Below are 17,985 nucleotides of genomic sequence, written 5' to 3' on the forward strand. Positions count from 1 at the left end.
TAGCCTTGCTATGCACTTGGACTAGCTTGGTTGCTGCATCATGTCTAAATTTCATTTAAAGTTGAATTGGGGATTGTTAAACCCTAGCACCAAATGAATTCAACTAGGTTCAAAATAAAAATATTTTCAATGAACCCAAAATGCCCTTCAAAAATGTTCATTATTTATGGAAAAAGGTTAAAACCTTTACCAGAGGTCATGCACATTTTCCCAAGCCATTTATGGTCTTTGAATTAATCCATATTGTATTTGAATTGGGGCATTTAAATACTATTAATATTTTCTAATGCTCCAACAATTCTGAAAATAGTTAAGGGCCTCTGTAATAATTCGTTTAATGCCCACAATTATTTTCAGGATTTATTAAAATGATTTGGGCTATAAACTAAATCAAAACAAAATAACAAAAATAGAAAAGCAGAACAAATTATTGTTAGAGAGAGAGAGAACTGACCTGGCCGGCCCAGTGGACAGCCCAGCCCACTGGCCTGGTGCCAGTCATCCCTAACCTCTGCCAGTAGGCAGAGGCGGGACAGCGCACGCGCGCGCGAGGCGCCACGCCTCCTCATGCTTGCCGCCGAGCCTCTGGACGCGTGGGTGAACGCCCCAGCGTTGTCCCGAACCGCTCGAACCCTTTCACTCTCCCCCTGCTCTCTCCCTCGTTGATCCCCACCTCACCGAGTGCAGCCGACACTGCCGTTCGCCGTAGCTGAAGCCATCGCCTCCCCCTCGCTCCTCTGACCGGCCCAGAGGCTCCGCCTCGACCCCCTCTTCATCTCCACCGAGCCGCGCCCCGCCGGAAGCCCTGCAGCGTCGTCCCTGACATCGTCTTCAACCTCTGGCCGCCGGCGAACTCTTCGGGGATTCGCGAGCTCCAGTCCCTCCCCGGCCTCGCCGTTGCCTCTACTGGATTCGCCGTGAGCCCCTGCCTCTTTCTCCTCTCTCCCCGTGCTCGTCCGCGCCTTCTAGCCACCGTGGCCATCGGAGCCGACAGCTCCTCGCCGCCGGTCATGTCGCCACCGCGACTACTGCCGTGCAAGCACGCGTCCGAGCCCACCGCTGCACTCAGAGCACTCCCAGGGTCCAAGCACACCCACCAGATCTTCACGCCGTGCTCCGTAGCCCCGGTTCGGTGCACCCCCGAACTCCGGTGGCCGCAAAACAGCTCGCCGTCGTTGACTCCGTCCACCCCCACTCGAACCACGGCCACCCACAGATGCGCCTCGCTTCCCTCTTTCAAACGCGCCCTTCCGCGCGTCAAACGGTGGCCTGTAGGCGAAACCCGAGTCACTCCAGTGCGCCTCCGCCGCGTTTTGGTCGCCGCCGGCGTAACTCCGGTGAGGGTGACGTGGCAGATTAGTTAGGGCTAATGACGCACTTAGTCAACACCTAGTGACACTGACAGCAGGGCCCCACTGACTAATTAAACTTAGATTAGTTTCTATTTAGTTTTAACTAATCACAGTGGCCCCACGCGTCAGCGTTGACCATGCTGACGTGGCCATTGATTGGGTCCACATGTCAGTGACCCTAACTAGCACCGTGACACTGACCAGTGGGACCCACTGGTCAGGTTTGACCTGGACGGCGCCTGTTGACCTGCTGAGGTCAGCATGACGCAACGCTGACGCGGTAATAGATTTTCTGGACTTATTCTTATATAGGAAATTCTAGAAAATGCTATAAACTTCTAAAATTCATAGTAATTCAACCATAACTCCAAATGAAACAAGTTATATATGAAAAATGATCAGAAAAATCCAATCTATCCATCTGTACCATTTTCATGCATGTTAGAACAACTTATGGCTGCTGTTTAGGCCAAATCATATAAATGGCATTTAAACCCTCACATATGGAGTTTGAATTTGAACCTAGGGTTCAAACCAACTCCATTTAACATGTTGCCAGATGCATTAGCTTAAAACACAGCATATTGACATGTCATGATCATGCATCATATTGTGCATTGCATTGATTGTGTTCTTCCTTGTTTGCCGGTAATTGTCCCCTCTCGATAGACGTGGTTTCGACGATGAGATCGATGACACCGATGAAGAGCTATACTATCTTCGGAAGTGTCAGGCAAGCAAAACCCCCTTGTTCATTTTGATACAATCCCACTCTCTCGCTCCTGCTCTCTTTTACTGCATTAGGACAACAACGATTCATCTGTTACTTGCTGCGGTAGCTGAACCCCTTTATCCTCTGCATGACCTGTCATTGCAACAGTAAATAGATGAAACCCACTAGCATGAGTAGGAGTTGTCTGAGCCCTGATGTGCCTACTCATTCATGCTTGTTTGTCATGCCTGCTATTGCTTAGAGTTGTGTCAGGTCTGATTCATCAGGAATGAATTGGAAAGTGGTGAACATGTCCTACTGTTGAGAGCTAAGGGTGTGAACACGATTTGGTAAAGGTAGCGGTGAGAGGCCATGTAGGAGTACATGGTGGGTTGTCTCATTGAAACCGTCCTCAGGAACTGAGTTATGTGTTTGTGATCCATGAACAGTTACTACCACACATTGGGTTCCGGTAACTTGACCCCTCTCGACTTATTAATCAACTTGATCTCTGTCCAGGAGTCGCAACTAGTTTCTGGTGTTTATAGGTAGTGTTAGTAGTCTACCAAGTGGCACCCGGTACAGGTGGGCTTGGGACAGACTAGGCACACGTGGCCTGGTGTACCGAGTGGCACCCGGATGGTGGGCTCGGGAACCCTGCACACATCGTTTGGGGCCGTGAGCGACACCCCGGCCGGATCTCCTTGCGGATGGAACCCGAATAGGCGATAAACCTGGACGAGAGACTTGTGTGGTTAGTCAGGTCGTGGCCGACTCCCTCGCTAGGCTTCCGCTTGAAGGTTGCCGAGGTACACGATGTGTACATGGTGGTAAGTGGCGAGAGCATGTGTGAAGAAGTACACCCCTGCAGGGTTAATATGATCTATTCGAATAGCCGTGTCCGCGGTAAAGGACTTCTAGGTTGCCTATAACAGCTCATAGACAAGTGAAAGTGGATACCCTAAAATGTGCAAGATAAGCGTGAGTGCTATGGATGGCATTCTCGTAGGAAGACGGGAGCGGATCCATAGTGGTGTATTGATATGGTGAATATGTGGACTCGTGTGCGCCACCTCAAAAGAGTTACTTGCAGTCATAGTTTAGGATAGCCACCGAGTCAAAGCTGGCTTGCTGCAGTCAAACTCCACCACCCCCTTTGTTGATACCGATGCATATGTAGATAGTTCTGATGTAAGTCTTGCTGGGTACATTTGTACTCACGTTTGCTTATTTTATGTTTTGCAGAGAGACGTCAGTCTCGCTAGTAGTTCCGTGTGGACTTCGACGTTTAGCTTGTTACCTCAGCTACGATCTTGTGCCCTCGGCAGGATCTGGTAGATAGTCAGGCTTCTCAGCCTTTTCCATGTGTAGATGTCTGTACTCAGACAAGTTAAGCTTCCGCATGTGCTTGTTGCTTGTATGCTCTGAATGTTGGGTCATGAGACCCATGTTTGTAATATCTGGCTCTTCGGGGCCTAATGAATAAATACTCTGAGTCGTAGAGTCTTGTTGTGATGCCATGTTGTATTTGCACATATCGAGCATATTGTGTGTATGATTGAAATGCTTGGTATGTGTGGGATCCGACAACCTAGTTGTTTATCCTTGGTAGCCTCTCTTATGGGGAAATGTAGTCTTGTGCTTCCATGAGCCATAGTAGTCCGCTACAGCCCGGTTTACCGGAGTCCTTCTAGCCCAGCACTACTGCTCCGGAACACTTGACTGGCCGGCATGTGATTCACTTCGTTCCTATGTCTGTCCCTTCGGGGAAATGTCACGCGGTGACATCCGGAGTCCTGCCTAGCCTGCTACAACCCGGTTCACCGGAGTCCTGTTAGCCCAGTGCTACAGCCCGGATTCGCACGCTGCTGACCGACATGCTTGATGTTGATTCATGTATGCCTGTCCCCGTAAGTTAGTGCCACTTTGGGTTCACGACTAGTCATGTCGGCCCGGGTTCTGTGTCATATGGATGCTAGCGACACTATCATATATGTGAGCCAAAAGGCGCAAACGGTCCCGGGCCATGGTAAGGCGACACCCGTGGGAATACCATGCGTGAGGCCGCAAAGTGATATGAGGTGTTACCGGCTAGATCGATGTGACTTGGATTCGGGGTCCTGACAGGAGGTATGCCTCCGTTCCGCATAATGAGCGAATATTCCGTTCCTTGGGACGGGTGGGTTCTGGTTCCTTCGACTAACCGAACGCGAGAATGGGCTGTCGGAACGGGTTGGACCCGTGACATTCTACCCGGTGACAACAACTAAACACACCCTTAGAGCATCTCCACCCCCAACAGCCCCGAGGCGACTTTTTCCACGCTGGCGTCGAAAAAATGCCCCAGTCGCGCCTTCAGGATGCCGAAATCCGCCGCCTCGGTCCGTTTTTGGGCCCAGCGATCACAGGCCGAACCCGGCGCATTGGGGGCGCTCGGGGGCTCTGGCGCAAGGGAAAAACAGGCCTGGCCCACACCATCAGGCGAAAAGTCAAGCATATCGTCCATATTCGCCTCCCATCCGGCGAGCTCGGCCGTCACCCGGTCGCGACCTGGCTGATCCCGGCGCTGCCCACCGCCCACCACCGCTAGATAGGTCATTCCCAGCCGGAAAAAGAGCAGAGGTTTCGCCGAAACAGCCTCTCCACCACCGTCTGGGCGATTTTTCTGGCGTTCCGGCCGCGGAGGGGCAGTGTACCGGCGGGTGCGCGCCCACTGCGCCCGCAAGGTGTTATGCGATTTGCCTGCCTCGGCAATGGACTCAGACGATGAGGAGGCGCTCGCCGCGCTGCTGGAGGAGGACGCCGATGCCGACATTCAGGAAGAGGAACATCTCATGGTCCTCGCCGCCCTCAGAACCGGCATCGTCTCGAAGGCTACTGCATGCTCTACTCCGACTACTTCGTCGACGCTCCACTGCACTGCGACAAAGTATTTCGGCGCCGTTATCGGATGAGCCGAAAGCTTTTCCTCAGGATTGTGAATTCTATCTGGGAGTTCGACAGCTACTTCAAGTGCAAGAAGTATTGCACCGGCAAACTTGGATTCACCTTAATCCAGAAGTGCATGACAGCGATGAGGATGCTTGCATACGGAGCTCCCGGTGATTCACTCGACGACTATGGGCGCATGGCCGAGTCCACGATCATTGAGTGTTTCTACAAGTTTTGCAAGGCAGTGATGGTAGTGTTTGGACTACAATACTTGCGAACACCCCATGCGGAAGACACTGCTCGGATCCTAGCACAGAATGCAGCAACATGATTTCCTGGGATGCTTGGAAGCATCGACTGCATGCATTGGAAATGGAAGAACTGTCCATTTGCTTGGCAGGGGATGTACAAAAGCGCCAAAGGCGGTTGCGGTGTGGTACTTGAGGCGGTGGTCACACAAGATCTCTGGATTTGGCACTCCTTATTTGGTATGCCAGGAACTCACAGTGACATCAACGTGTTGCAGTGCTCCCCTGTCTTTGCCAAGCTTGTTGAAGGTCATTCTCCTCCGGTGAACTTCGAGGTCAATGGGCGGCACTACAACAAGGGGTACTACCTAGCCGATGGCATCTATCCGAGATGGTCTACATTTGTGAAGACTATCTCAAACGCTATGCCAGGAGGCAAGAAGTCCCACTTTGCCAAGGTTCAGGAGGCTTGCAGGAAGGATGTCGAGCGGGTATTTGGTGTGCTCCAATCTCGATTTGCTGTTGTCCGGTACCCTGCTCAGACCTGGTCGAAAGATCAAATGTGGGAGATCATGACTTGCTGTGTCATCTTGCACAACATGATCATCGAGAGCGAGCAGGAAGAGCCAGTGTTTGACACTGAATCATACTACAGGCAGGGTCCTCTAGCCGAAGTTGATCACCAGCTACCTGCAACCTGGACTGCCTACCTCAATATGCGTCAGGAGATCCGAGATCCACAGGTACATCATCAACTGCAGCAGGATCTGGTGGAGCACCTATGGAGGATCAAGGACGACGCCTAGCTCGATGTGTGATGAAATATAAGTTTTTATTTGTTGAACTATATAATTTGTATTGAACTATTTGTTGTTGCACTATTTTGTTGAACTATTTGATTTTCTGTGATAAACTATGTGATAAAATATTTATGTTGAGAAAATATCAGAGGTCCTCACCTCCATCAAAAATGAAAAAGTGCATTTTAAAAATAATCCACACCTTTATCTAAAAAAATCCAAAAGAATTCTCACCGCGGCCAACCAGTTTGCGCCACGTGGCATATCTGGTTGGCCGCTCTTCACGTATAGCTTAATATGTTTTTAATATTTTGGGAAAATTTAATTAGCACATGTCTGTTAATCTTTCTAGCCCAAAATGAATGTCACGTAGAGCTACAGAATGAGCATATAAGTGTTCTTTTTTGTGGGATGAGCATTTTTTATTCTTTTCAAAATAACTTCCGACCTATTTATCTTTGATCATAGCAGTAGATGCTAGGAATAATAAAAATTACATTCAGATCCGTCGACCACCTAGCGACTACTACAAGCACTGAATCGAGCCGAAGGCGCGTTGCCGTCATCACCCCTCCCTTGGGGGAGTCGGGCATAACTTACTGTAATAGACAGTCAGGAAATCGTCGTGCTAAGTCTTTATAGGACCAACGCACCAGAACAGCAACCATCGCTGAAAGACACACGAATATAGACGAGCAACAACTGGATCCGAGCAAATCCACCGAAGATTGATCCGCGGAGGACACACCTCCACCCGCCCACCAGCGATGCTAGACGCATCACCGGAATGGGGGCTAGGCGGGAAGACTTCTATTTCATTTTCAAGGAGCCGCCGTCGTCTCGTCTTCCTGAGCAGGACACAAACCCTAACAAAACACGAAGGAATGACTAACAACAAAATCATCCCGCCGCTTCTTGCCAGGATCCACCGCGTCCCATGGCCCTAGGGCCACTGGAGACGAGGCGGACCTGCGGCGGCGCTAGCGAGAGGCATATGAACCTTGGCTTTGTTTTGGAGGAGGAGAGGCGATTCAGTTGCGGGATGATATAAGTGTTAATAAAACTAATAACTAATACTGGGACGTGGTGTTTTATGACTTTTTTTAGTACCAGTGTTTTTGGACTTGAGCACACATGTAGCACACTGTGCTCGCTATCTGGGCGGTTCAGCATGTCTTAGGGATTCGGTGCATTAAATTTCCGTGTCAGGCTGTTGTTCGTTAGAGCAAGTACAATAGAGTGACATAAGAAGACTATAAGAAATAGAATAATATATATGTGCTTAGTTGGAGAAAGAGAAGAGGAGAGAGAAGAGAAACGGGCTGTTGGTTAGTTGCTAGCTGCAACACGAGACCAAGACACTTTGTGAGAATGTAAAGTGGGCCAACTATTGATGAACTAGTACATATTTAAAATTTATTATTGTACGTGCCGGTTAAAAGGTTGGCTGTGTATGACATGACAACTTTTTATAGCCGACCGTTGGCTGTAAATAAGGTAGATATGTATGGTGTATATATGGGACAAGTCCTGTGAGGAAAGGTGAGCGCCGTGATCGGGAAAAAATAAGAGCCGTGGCTCATGACAGTCCCATCCTGATCCGTGGACGAGGAAACATATTAGAGGTGAGGTATTCCCGGCGGTGGAAAGCAGTCGGAGGTGAGATACGGAACTACGGAAGCAGCTGGCGGCAGGGGCCTAACCTATCTCCCTTGTAAAGGATTTCTTCATAATGACCATTAACAGTTGCTCCTGTAGTGGCCAAATAAGGTTTAGCTGCTCATATAACAAAGGAATTCATATTTACAATGAAAATTTGACCGGATTTTTTATGTGCGATTTAAATACATTTTCATAAATAAATTGTCCAAGGTGAATTATTGTGGGAAAATCGGCCGTACGACGACGCGAGGACAACTAGCCGCGACGCGCGCGAGGCCAATGAACCACAGCTGGACTAGGGCCTAGGGAAACCGATGGCAGCGGCGGGGGAACAATTTGTAGCCACACGGCAGAAATCAGCGGTGGCGCCCCATCAGCGTCCATACGAGGGCTTCAAGCAACGGCGGCGCAAGGGCATCAAGCAACGGCGACGCACGAGGAGATTTGGTGAGGTGAGTTCCCTTGTCTCGATCTACCGATTGGTTAGTTTAGAATCATAGTCTGGGTGACTGTTTTAATCTTGAAATTACTTGAAAATTGTGAGTGCTGGGTTTGCTGGTGCGATTATTGTTTTGAATCAAATCTGCCCCACTAAGTGTTTGGGTGCGTGAAGATTTCCTGTACTCTCGGTAACTCAATCTTATAGTTTACTTACTCATATTGAACGTTCCCTACTCTAATTGTTCACCAGTTCATTTATTTGGTAGATACCAGAATCTTAGATTTACTCATATTGAACATTCACTACTCCCATTGTTTTCTTGTGATTTACTCCCTCCATTTCTAAATATAAGTTTTTATAGAGATTTCATTATAGACCACATACGGATGTATATAGATGCATTTTAGAGTGTAGATTCACTCATTTTGCTTTGTATGTAGTCCATAGTACAATTTTTATAAAGACTTATATTTAAGAACGGAGAGAGTATTTGCTAAAAAAAGTAAACCATGCAAACTAGTTATATTGCAACTAAGAATATTTTCAGGATATTAGTATAGGAGATTTTTCTGAAACTTGTATTAATATAATCAAAGGAGCTTACATAAAATTGACTAGATTCCACATGAACCAGTGAACACCCAAATAGCCCAATCAACCAGTAACCATTTCTGAATTCTTATTCTAGAACAGATGATGAGTATGCTCCTCTCTCTTTCTAGTTACCTTGCAAAACTACTTTGTCGGTGTTCTGGGACCCGGGTACTCAGACTTGCTTGCTTGCGGCCCACGGCGTGGCTCTATCAACGGCCTGGTACGGCCCACCTTCAAGCATTAACAACTTAAGACCCTCGCGAGGGGCCAAGCCTCGCGAGGCGGACGACACCAAGACCTCCAGAAGAAGCGGCCTCCTCAGGCTGGCTCCTGAGGAGCGGAGCTTTCTATGCAAGCATCACCTCGTGAGGTTCAGATGACGTGAGCCGTGACGACCAAGGCCAGGCGGGCGCTAGCGGGCGCAGGGCAGCAGTTTACTCTTTGGTGCTAAGGAGGCAAGCGCAGATGCGGAGTTTCGAGGAATCAACCAAAGGTTTTCATTCCCATGCAACAAGACCAAGACCGCCAGGGCGGAGGTCATCGCCAAGCCCACCACGGCGGCACGACCAGAGGCTTTGTAGGCGAAGACTACTTTTGTCAGGATAAGATGTACTAGCTGTCTCCCTTCGAGTATGGCCGTTGTGGGATCCATTCACGCCTTTATTTGGGAAGAGGACCGAGGCCACTATAAATAGGACCTAGCCACCACCATGGAAGAGGACGGATCATTCAGATCATCCTCTCCCCCACCAGATCAAGAACACACCTCCTAAGGTTGTTTCTCCATTGTACTAGTTCATCCTTGGCCCGCCACGAGGCCAGTCCACCACAAAGCAGGAGTAGGGTTTTATACTGCAAGGTGGCCCGAACCTGGGTAAACTGCCGTGTCCCATTTCCTTCCTGTTCATCGAGCTAGGCCGTGAGATTGGCGAGTAGGCAGATTGGGGAGGTTGAGTTCTTCGCCCACACCCCAGAGTTCGAATCTACCAAGGGTCTGCGGAGCGCGAAATCCGACATTTGGCGTGCCAGGTAGGGGTCGTCGAAGATCCGCCTCTTTGTCAGCTACGCTCCGCTGTTCGGCTCTCATGGCGGGCGCTGCTCCATGGACCGGACCGACGCGTGCTTTCGGGGGAGCCGTGGGCCTCCGAGCTTTCAACCCCGCCTTGCGGCGGGTGCAGTGGCCACCCAAGTTCAGGCCGGAGCTGCTGCCCCGATATGACGGCGTGACGGACCCGACAGGTTTTCTCCGAGCATACGAGGAGGCTGTTTTGGCAGTCGGCGGCGACGACAAGGTTATGGAAAAGTGGCTTCCCATGGCCCTCGCGGGCACACCACGCGCTTGGCTTCTCAGCTTGCCAGGGTCTTCGGTGGCCTCCTGGGAGGAGCTGTGCGGCCTCTTCATTGCGCGCTCTGCGGCGCCGGTGCCCCATGCCGTTGCGGCCCTCCTCGGCGGTTCGCAGGCACTGCCCTCAGATTGCCACGTCAAGCAATTCTTTCTCCAAGTGGGTGCCACCCACGTGCAGCGAGGAGCTCCTCCGGGCTGGGCGCCGCCTAAGGCCGACCTCACCTTCAACTCGAGGGACCACCCCGCGACCACCACAGGCGCCGGCGCGCTCCCGATGCTCTGCACCCTCACCATCTGCAACGTGGCGGTCACCAATACCCTCATCGACGGTGGAGCCGGCCTCAATGTGCTTTCTGTGGAAGCATTCGGCTTGCTTCACGTGTCCATGGCTGGCTCTGCCCCACCAAGCCTTTCTCTGGAGTCGTCGATGGTGGTGAACGCAGTAATTTCAAAAAATTTACCTACGCACACGCAACATCCACCTAGGTGATGCATAGCAACGAGCGGGGAGAGTGTGTCCACGTACCCTCATAGACTGAAAGCGGAAGTGTTTAGTAACGCAGTTGATGTAGTCGAACGTCTTCGCGATCCAACCGATCCAAGTACCGAACGCACGGCACCTCCGTGATCTGGACACGTTCAGCTCGGTGACGTACCTCGCACTCTTGATCCAGCTGAGGCCGAGGGAGAGTTTCCTCAGCACGACGGCGTGATGACGGTGATGATGAAGTTATCGACGCAGGGCTTCGCCTAATCACTACAACGATATGACCGAGGTGGAAATCTGTGGAGGGGGGCACAACACACGGCTAAGACAATTGTCAACTTGTGTGTTCTAGGGTGCCCCCCTGCCCCGGTATATAAAGGAGCAAGGGGGAGGCCGGCCGGCCCTCATGGGGCACGCCCCAAGTAGGATTCCTACTAGGAATCCTATTCCTAGTAGGTTTCCAACAAGGGAAGAGAGGGGAAAGGAAGGAGAGGGAGAGAGGGAGAAGGAAAGGGGAGCGTCGCCCCCCTTCCCTTGTCCTATTCGGACTCCAAGGGGGGGCCTGCCCTGGCTGCCCTCCTCTCTCTCCACTAAGGCCCATGGTGGCCCATTAATTCCCTCCCCCCCCCGGGGGGGGGGGTTCCAGTAACCCCTCCGGTACTCCGGTTTTACCTGAAACCACCCGGAACACTGCCGGTGTCCGAATAACATGGTCCAATATATCAATCTTTATGTCTCGACCATTTCAAGACTCCTCGTCATGTCCGTGATCACATCCGGGACTCCTAACAACCTTCGGTACATCAAAACACATAAACTCATAATACCGATCGTCATCGAACGTTAAGCGTGTGGACCCTACGGGTTCGAGAACTATGTAGACATGACCGAGACTCACTTCCGGTCAATAACCAATAGTGGAACCTGGATGCTCATATTGGTTCCTACATATTCTACGAAGATCTTTATCGGTCAAACCGCATAACAACATACGTGTTTCCTTTGTCATCGGTATGTTACTTGCCCAAGATTCGATCGTCGGTATCTCAATACCTAGTTCAATCTCGTTACCGGCAAGTCTCTTTACTCGTTCCATAATGCAACATCCCGCAACTAACTCATTAGTCACATTGCTTGCAAGGCTTATGGTGATGTGCATTACCGAGAGGGCCCAGAGATACCTCTCCGACAATCGGAGTGACAAATCCTAATCTTGATCTATGCCAACTCAACAAACACCATCAGAGACACCTGTAGAGCATCTTTATGATCACCCAGTTACGTTGTGACGTTTGATAGCACACTAAGTGTTCCTCAGGTATTCGGGTGTTGCATAATCTCAGTCATAGGAACATGTATAAGTTATGAAGAAAGCAATAGCAATAAACTAAACGATCATCGTGCTAAGCTAACGGATGGGTCAAGTCAATCACATCATTCTCTAATGATGTGATCCCATTCATCAAATGACAACTCATGTCTATGGCTAGGAAACTTAACCATCTTTGATTAACGAGCTAGTCAAGTAGAGGCATACTAGTGACACTATGTTTGTCTATGTATTCACACATGTATTAAGTTTCCGATTAATACAATTCTAGCATGAATAATAAACATTTATCATGATATAAGGAAATATAAATAACAACTTTATTATTGCCTCTAGGGCATATTACTTCAGTCTCCCACTTGCACTAGAGTCAATAATCTAGATTACATAGTAATGATTCTAACACCCATGGAGTCTTGGTGCTGATCATGTTTTGCTCGTGAGAGAGGCTTAGTCAATGGGTCTGCAACATTCAGATCCGTATGTATCTTGCAAATCTCTATGTCTCCCTCCTTGACTTGGTCGCGGATGGAATTGAAGCGTCTCTTGCTGTGCTTGGTTCTCTTGTGAAATCTGGATTCCTTTGCCAAGGCAATTGCACCAGTATGGTCACAAAAGATTTTCCTTGGACCCGATGCACTAGGTATGACACCTAGATCGGATATGAACTCCTTCATCCAGACTCCTTCATTTGCTGCTTCCGAAGCAGCTATGTACTCCGCTTCACACGTAGATCCTGCCACGACGCTCTGCTTGGAACTGCACCAACTGACAGTTCCATCATTCAATAAAAATATGTATCCGGTTTGTGACTTAGAGTCATCCGGATCAGTGTCAAAGCTTGCATTGACATAACCGTTTACGACGAGCTCTTTGTCACCTCCATAAACGAGAAACATATCCTTAGTCCTTTTTAGTTACTTCAGGATGTTCTTGACCGCTATCCAGTGATCCACTCCTGGATTACTTTGGTACCTCCCTGCTAAACTAATAGCAAGGCACACATCAGGTCTGGTACACAGCATTGCATACATGATAGAACCTATGGCTGAAGCATAGGGAATGACTTTCACTTTCTCTCTATCTTCTGCAGTGGTCGGGCATTGAGTCTGACTCAACTTCACACCTTGTAACACAGGCAAGAACCCTTTCTTTGCTTGATTCATTTTGAACTTCTTCAAAACTTTATCAAGGTATGTGCTTTGTGAAAGTCCAATTAAGCGTCTTGATCTATCTCTATAGATCTTGATGCCTAATATATAAGCAGCTTCACCGAGGTCTTTCATTGAAAAATTCTTATTCAAGTATCCTTTTATGCTATCCAGAAATTTAGTATCATTTTCGATCAACAATATGTCATCCACATATAATATCAGAAATGCTACAGAGCTCCCACTCACTTTCTTGTAAATACAGGCTTCTCCAAAACTCTGTGTAAAACCATATGCTTTAATCACACTATCAAAGCATATAATCCAACTCTGAGAGACTTGCACCAGTCCATAAATGGATCGCTGGAGCTTGCACACTTTGTTAGCACCTTTTGGATCGAAAAAACCTTCTGGTTGCATCATATACAACTCTTCTTTAAGATATCCATTAAGGAATGCAGTTTTGACATCCATTTGCCAAATTTCATAATCATAAAATGCGGCAATTGCTAACATGATTCAGACGGACTTAAGCATCGCTACGGGTGAGAAGGTCTCATCGTAGTCAACTCCTTGAACTTGTCGAAAACCTTTCACAACAAATCGAGCTTTGTAGAGAGTAATATTACCGTCAACGTCAGTCTGCTTCTTGAAGATCCATTTATTCTCTATGGCTTGCGATCATCGGGCAAGTCAACCAAAGTCCATACTTTGTTCTCATACATGGATCCCATCTCAGATTTCATGGCCTCAAGCCATTTTGCGGAATTTGGGCTCATCTTCGCTTCCTCATAGTTCGTAGGTTCGTCATGGTCAAGTAACATGACCTCCAGCACAGGATTACCGTACCACTCTGGTGTGGATCTTACTCTGGTTAACCTACGAGGTTTGGTAGTAACTTGATCAGAAGTTTCATGATCATCATCATTAACATCCTCACTTACTGGTGTAGGAATCACTCGAACTGATTTATGTGATGAACTACTTTCCAATAAGGGAGCATATACAATTACCTCATCAAGTTGTACTTTCCTCCCACTCACTTCTTTCGAGAGAAACTCCTTCTATAGAAAGGATCCATTCTTAGCAACGAATATCTTGCCTTCGGATCTGTGATAGAAGGTGTACCCAACAGTCTCCTTTGGTATCCTATGAAGACACATTTCTCCGATTTGGGTTCGAGCTTATCAGGTTGAAGCTTTTTCACATAAGCATCGCAGCCCCAAACTTTAATAAACGACAACTTGGGTTTCTTGCCAAACCACAGTTCATATGGTGCCGTCTCAACGGATTTAGATGGTGCCCTATTTAACGTGAATGCAGCCGTCTCTAAAGCATAACCCCAAAATGATAGCAGTAAATCAGTAAGAGACATCATAGATCGCACCATATCTAATAAAGTACGATTACGACGTTCGGACACACCATTATGCTGTGTTGTTCCGGGTGGCGTGAGTTGCGAAACAATTTCGCATTGTTTCAAATGAAGACCAAACTCGTAACTCAAATATTCTCCTCCACGATTAGATTGTAGAAACTTTATTTTCTTGTTACGATGATTTTCCACTTCACTCTGAAATTCTTTGAACTTTTCAAATGTTTCAGACTTATGTTTCATCAAGTGGGTATACCCATATCTGCTCAAATCATCTATGAAGGTCAGAAAATAATGATACCCGCCGCGAGCATCAACACTCATCGGACCGCATACATCAGTATGTATTATTTCCAACAAGTCTGTTGCTCGCTCCATTGTTCCGGAGGACGGAGTCTTAGTCATCTTGCCCATGAGGCATGGTTCGCAAGCATCAAGTGATTCATAATCAAGTGATTCCAAAAGCCCATCAGAATGGAGTTTCTTCATGCGCTTTACACCAATATGACCTAAACAACAGTGCCACAAATAAGTTCCACTATCATTATTAAACTTATATCTTTTGGCTTCAATACTATGAATATGTGTATCACTACTATCAAGATTTAGTAAAAATAGACCACTTATCAAGGGTGCATGACCATAAAAGATATTACTCATATAAATAGAACAACCATTATTCTCTGATTTAAATGAATAACTGTCTCGCATCAAACAAGATCCAGATATAATGTTCATGCTTAACGCTGGCACCAAATAAAAAGTATTCGGGTCTAAAACTAATCCCGAAGGTAGATGTAGAGGTAGCGTGCCGACGGCGATCATATCGACTTTGGAACCATTTCCCACGCGCATCGTCACCTCGTCCTTAGCCAATCTTCGCTTAATCCGTAGCCCCTGTTTCGAGTTGCAAATATTAGCAACAGAACCAGTATCAAATACCCAGGCGCTACTGCGAGCATTAGTAAGGTACACATCAATAACATGTATATCAAATATACCTTTCACTTTGCCATCCTTCTTCTCCGCCAAATACTTGGGGCAGTTCCGCTTCCAGTGACCAGTCCCTTTGCAGTAGAAGCACTCAGTCTCAGGCTTAGGTCCAGACTTGGGCTTCTTCACTTGAGCAGCAACTTGCTTGCCGTTCCTTTTGAAGTTCCCCTTCTTCCCTTTACCCTTTTTTTTGAAACTGGTGGTCTTGTTGACCATCAACACTTGATGCTGCTTCTTGATTTCTACCTCCGCAGCCTTTAGCATCGCGAAGAGCTCGGGAATTGTCTTATCCATCCCTTGCATATTATAGTTCATCATGAAGCTTTTGTAGCTTGGTGGCAGTGATTGGAAAACTCTGTCAATGACACTATCAATTGGAAGATTAACTCCCAGCTGAGTCAAGTGATTGTGGTACCCAGATATTCTGAGTATATGCTCACTGATAGAACTATTCTCCTCCATTTTGCAGCTGTAGAACTTATTGGAGACTTCATATCTCTCAATCCAGGCATTTGCTTGAAATATTAACTTCAACTCCTGGAACATCTCATATGCTCCATGACGGTCAAAACGTCGTTGAAGTCCCGGTTCTAAGCCGTAAAGCATGGCACACTGAACTATCGAGTAGTCATCAGCTTTGCTCTGCCAGGCGTTCACAACGTCCGGCGTTGCTCCTGCAGCGGGTCTTGCACCTAGCGGTGCTTCCAGGACGTAATTCTTCTGTGCAGCAATGAGGATAATCCTCAGGTTACGGACCCAGTCCATGTAATTGCTACCATCATCTTTCAACTTAGCTTTCTCTAGAAACGCATTAAAATTCAACGGAACAACAATACGGGCCATTTATCTACAACAACATAGACATGCAAAAATACTATCAGGTACTAAGTTCATGATAAATTAAAGTTCAATTAATCATATTACTTAAGAACTCCCACTTAGATGACATCCCTCTAATCATCTAAGTGATCACGTGATCCAAATCAACTAAACCATGTCCGATCATCACGTGAGATGGAGTAGTTTTCAATGGTGAACATCACTATGTTGATCATATCTACTATATGATTCACGCTCGAACTTTCGGTCTCAGTGTTCCGAGGCCATATCTGCATATGCTAGGCTCGTCAAGTTTAACCCGAGTATTCTGCATGTGCGAAACTGGCTTGCACCCGTTGTATGTGAACGTAGAGCTTATCACACCCGATCATCACGTGGTGTCTCGGCACGACGAACTGTAGCAACGGTGCATACTCAGGGAGAACACTTATACCTTGAAATTTAGTGAGAGATCATCTTATAATGCTACCGCCGTACTAAGCAAAATAAGATGCATAAAGGATAAACATCACATGCAATCAATATAAGTGATATGATATGGCCATCATCATCTTGTGCCTTTGATCTCCATCTCCAAAGCACCATCATGATCACCATCGTCACCGGCTTGACACCTTGATCTCCATCGAAGCATCATTGTCGTCTCGCCAACTATTGATTCTACGACTATCGCTACCGCTTAGTGATAAAGTAAAGCAATTTCATGGCGATTGCATTTCATACAATAAAGCGATAACCATATGGCTCCTGCCAGTTGCCGATAACTGTGTTACAAAACATGATCATCTCATACAACAATTTATATAATCACGTATTGACCATATCACATCATAACATGCCCTGCAAAAACAAGTTAGAATCCTCTACTTTGTTGTTGCAAGTTTTACATGGCTGCTACGGGCTTAGCAAGAACCGTTCTAACCCGCATCAAAACCACAACAATTTTTCGTCAAGTTTGCCGTTTTAACCTTCAACAAGGACCGGGCGTAGTCACACTCGATTCAACTAAAGTTGGAGAAACAGACACCCACTAGCCACCTGTGTGCGAAGCACGTAGGTAGAACCAGTCTCGCGTAAGCGTACCGTAATGTCGGTCTGAGCCGCTTCATCCAAGAATACCGCCGAATCAAAGTATTACATGCTGGTAAGCAGTATGACTATTATCGCCCACAACTCTTTGTGTTCTACTCGTGCATATAACATCTACGCATAGACCTGGCTCGGACGCCATTGTTGGGGAACACAGTAATTTCAAAAAATTTACCTACGCACACGCAAGATCCATCTAGGTGATGCATAGCAATGAGCGGGGAGAGTGTGTCCATGTACCCTAGTAGACCGAAAGCGGAAGCGTTTAGTAACGCAGTTGATGTAGTTGAACGTCTTCATGATCCAGCCGATCCAAGTACCGAACGCACGGCACCTCCGCGATTTGCACACGTTCAGCTCGGTGACGTCCCTCGTACTCTTGATCCAGCTGAGGCCGAGGGAGAGTTTCGTCAGCACGACGGCGTGATGACGGTGATGATGAAGTTACGACACAGGGCTTCGCCTAAGCACTACAACGATATGACCGAGGTGGAAATCTGTGGAGGGGGGGGGGGCACCGCACACGGCTAAGACAACTGTCAACTTGTGTGTTCTAGGGTACCCCCTGCCCCTGTATATAAAGGAGCAAGGGGGAGGCCGGCCGGCCCTCATGGGGCGCCCCCCAAGTAGGATT

The sequence above is a fragment of the Triticum aestivum genome, chromosome 5D, assembly GCF_018294505.1.
Source record: "Triticum aestivum cultivar Chinese Spring chromosome 5D, IWGSC CS RefSeq v2.1, whole genome shotgun sequence".
Taxonomy (NCBI): Eukaryota; Viridiplantae; Streptophyta; class Magnoliopsida; order Poales; family Poaceae; genus Triticum; species Triticum aestivum.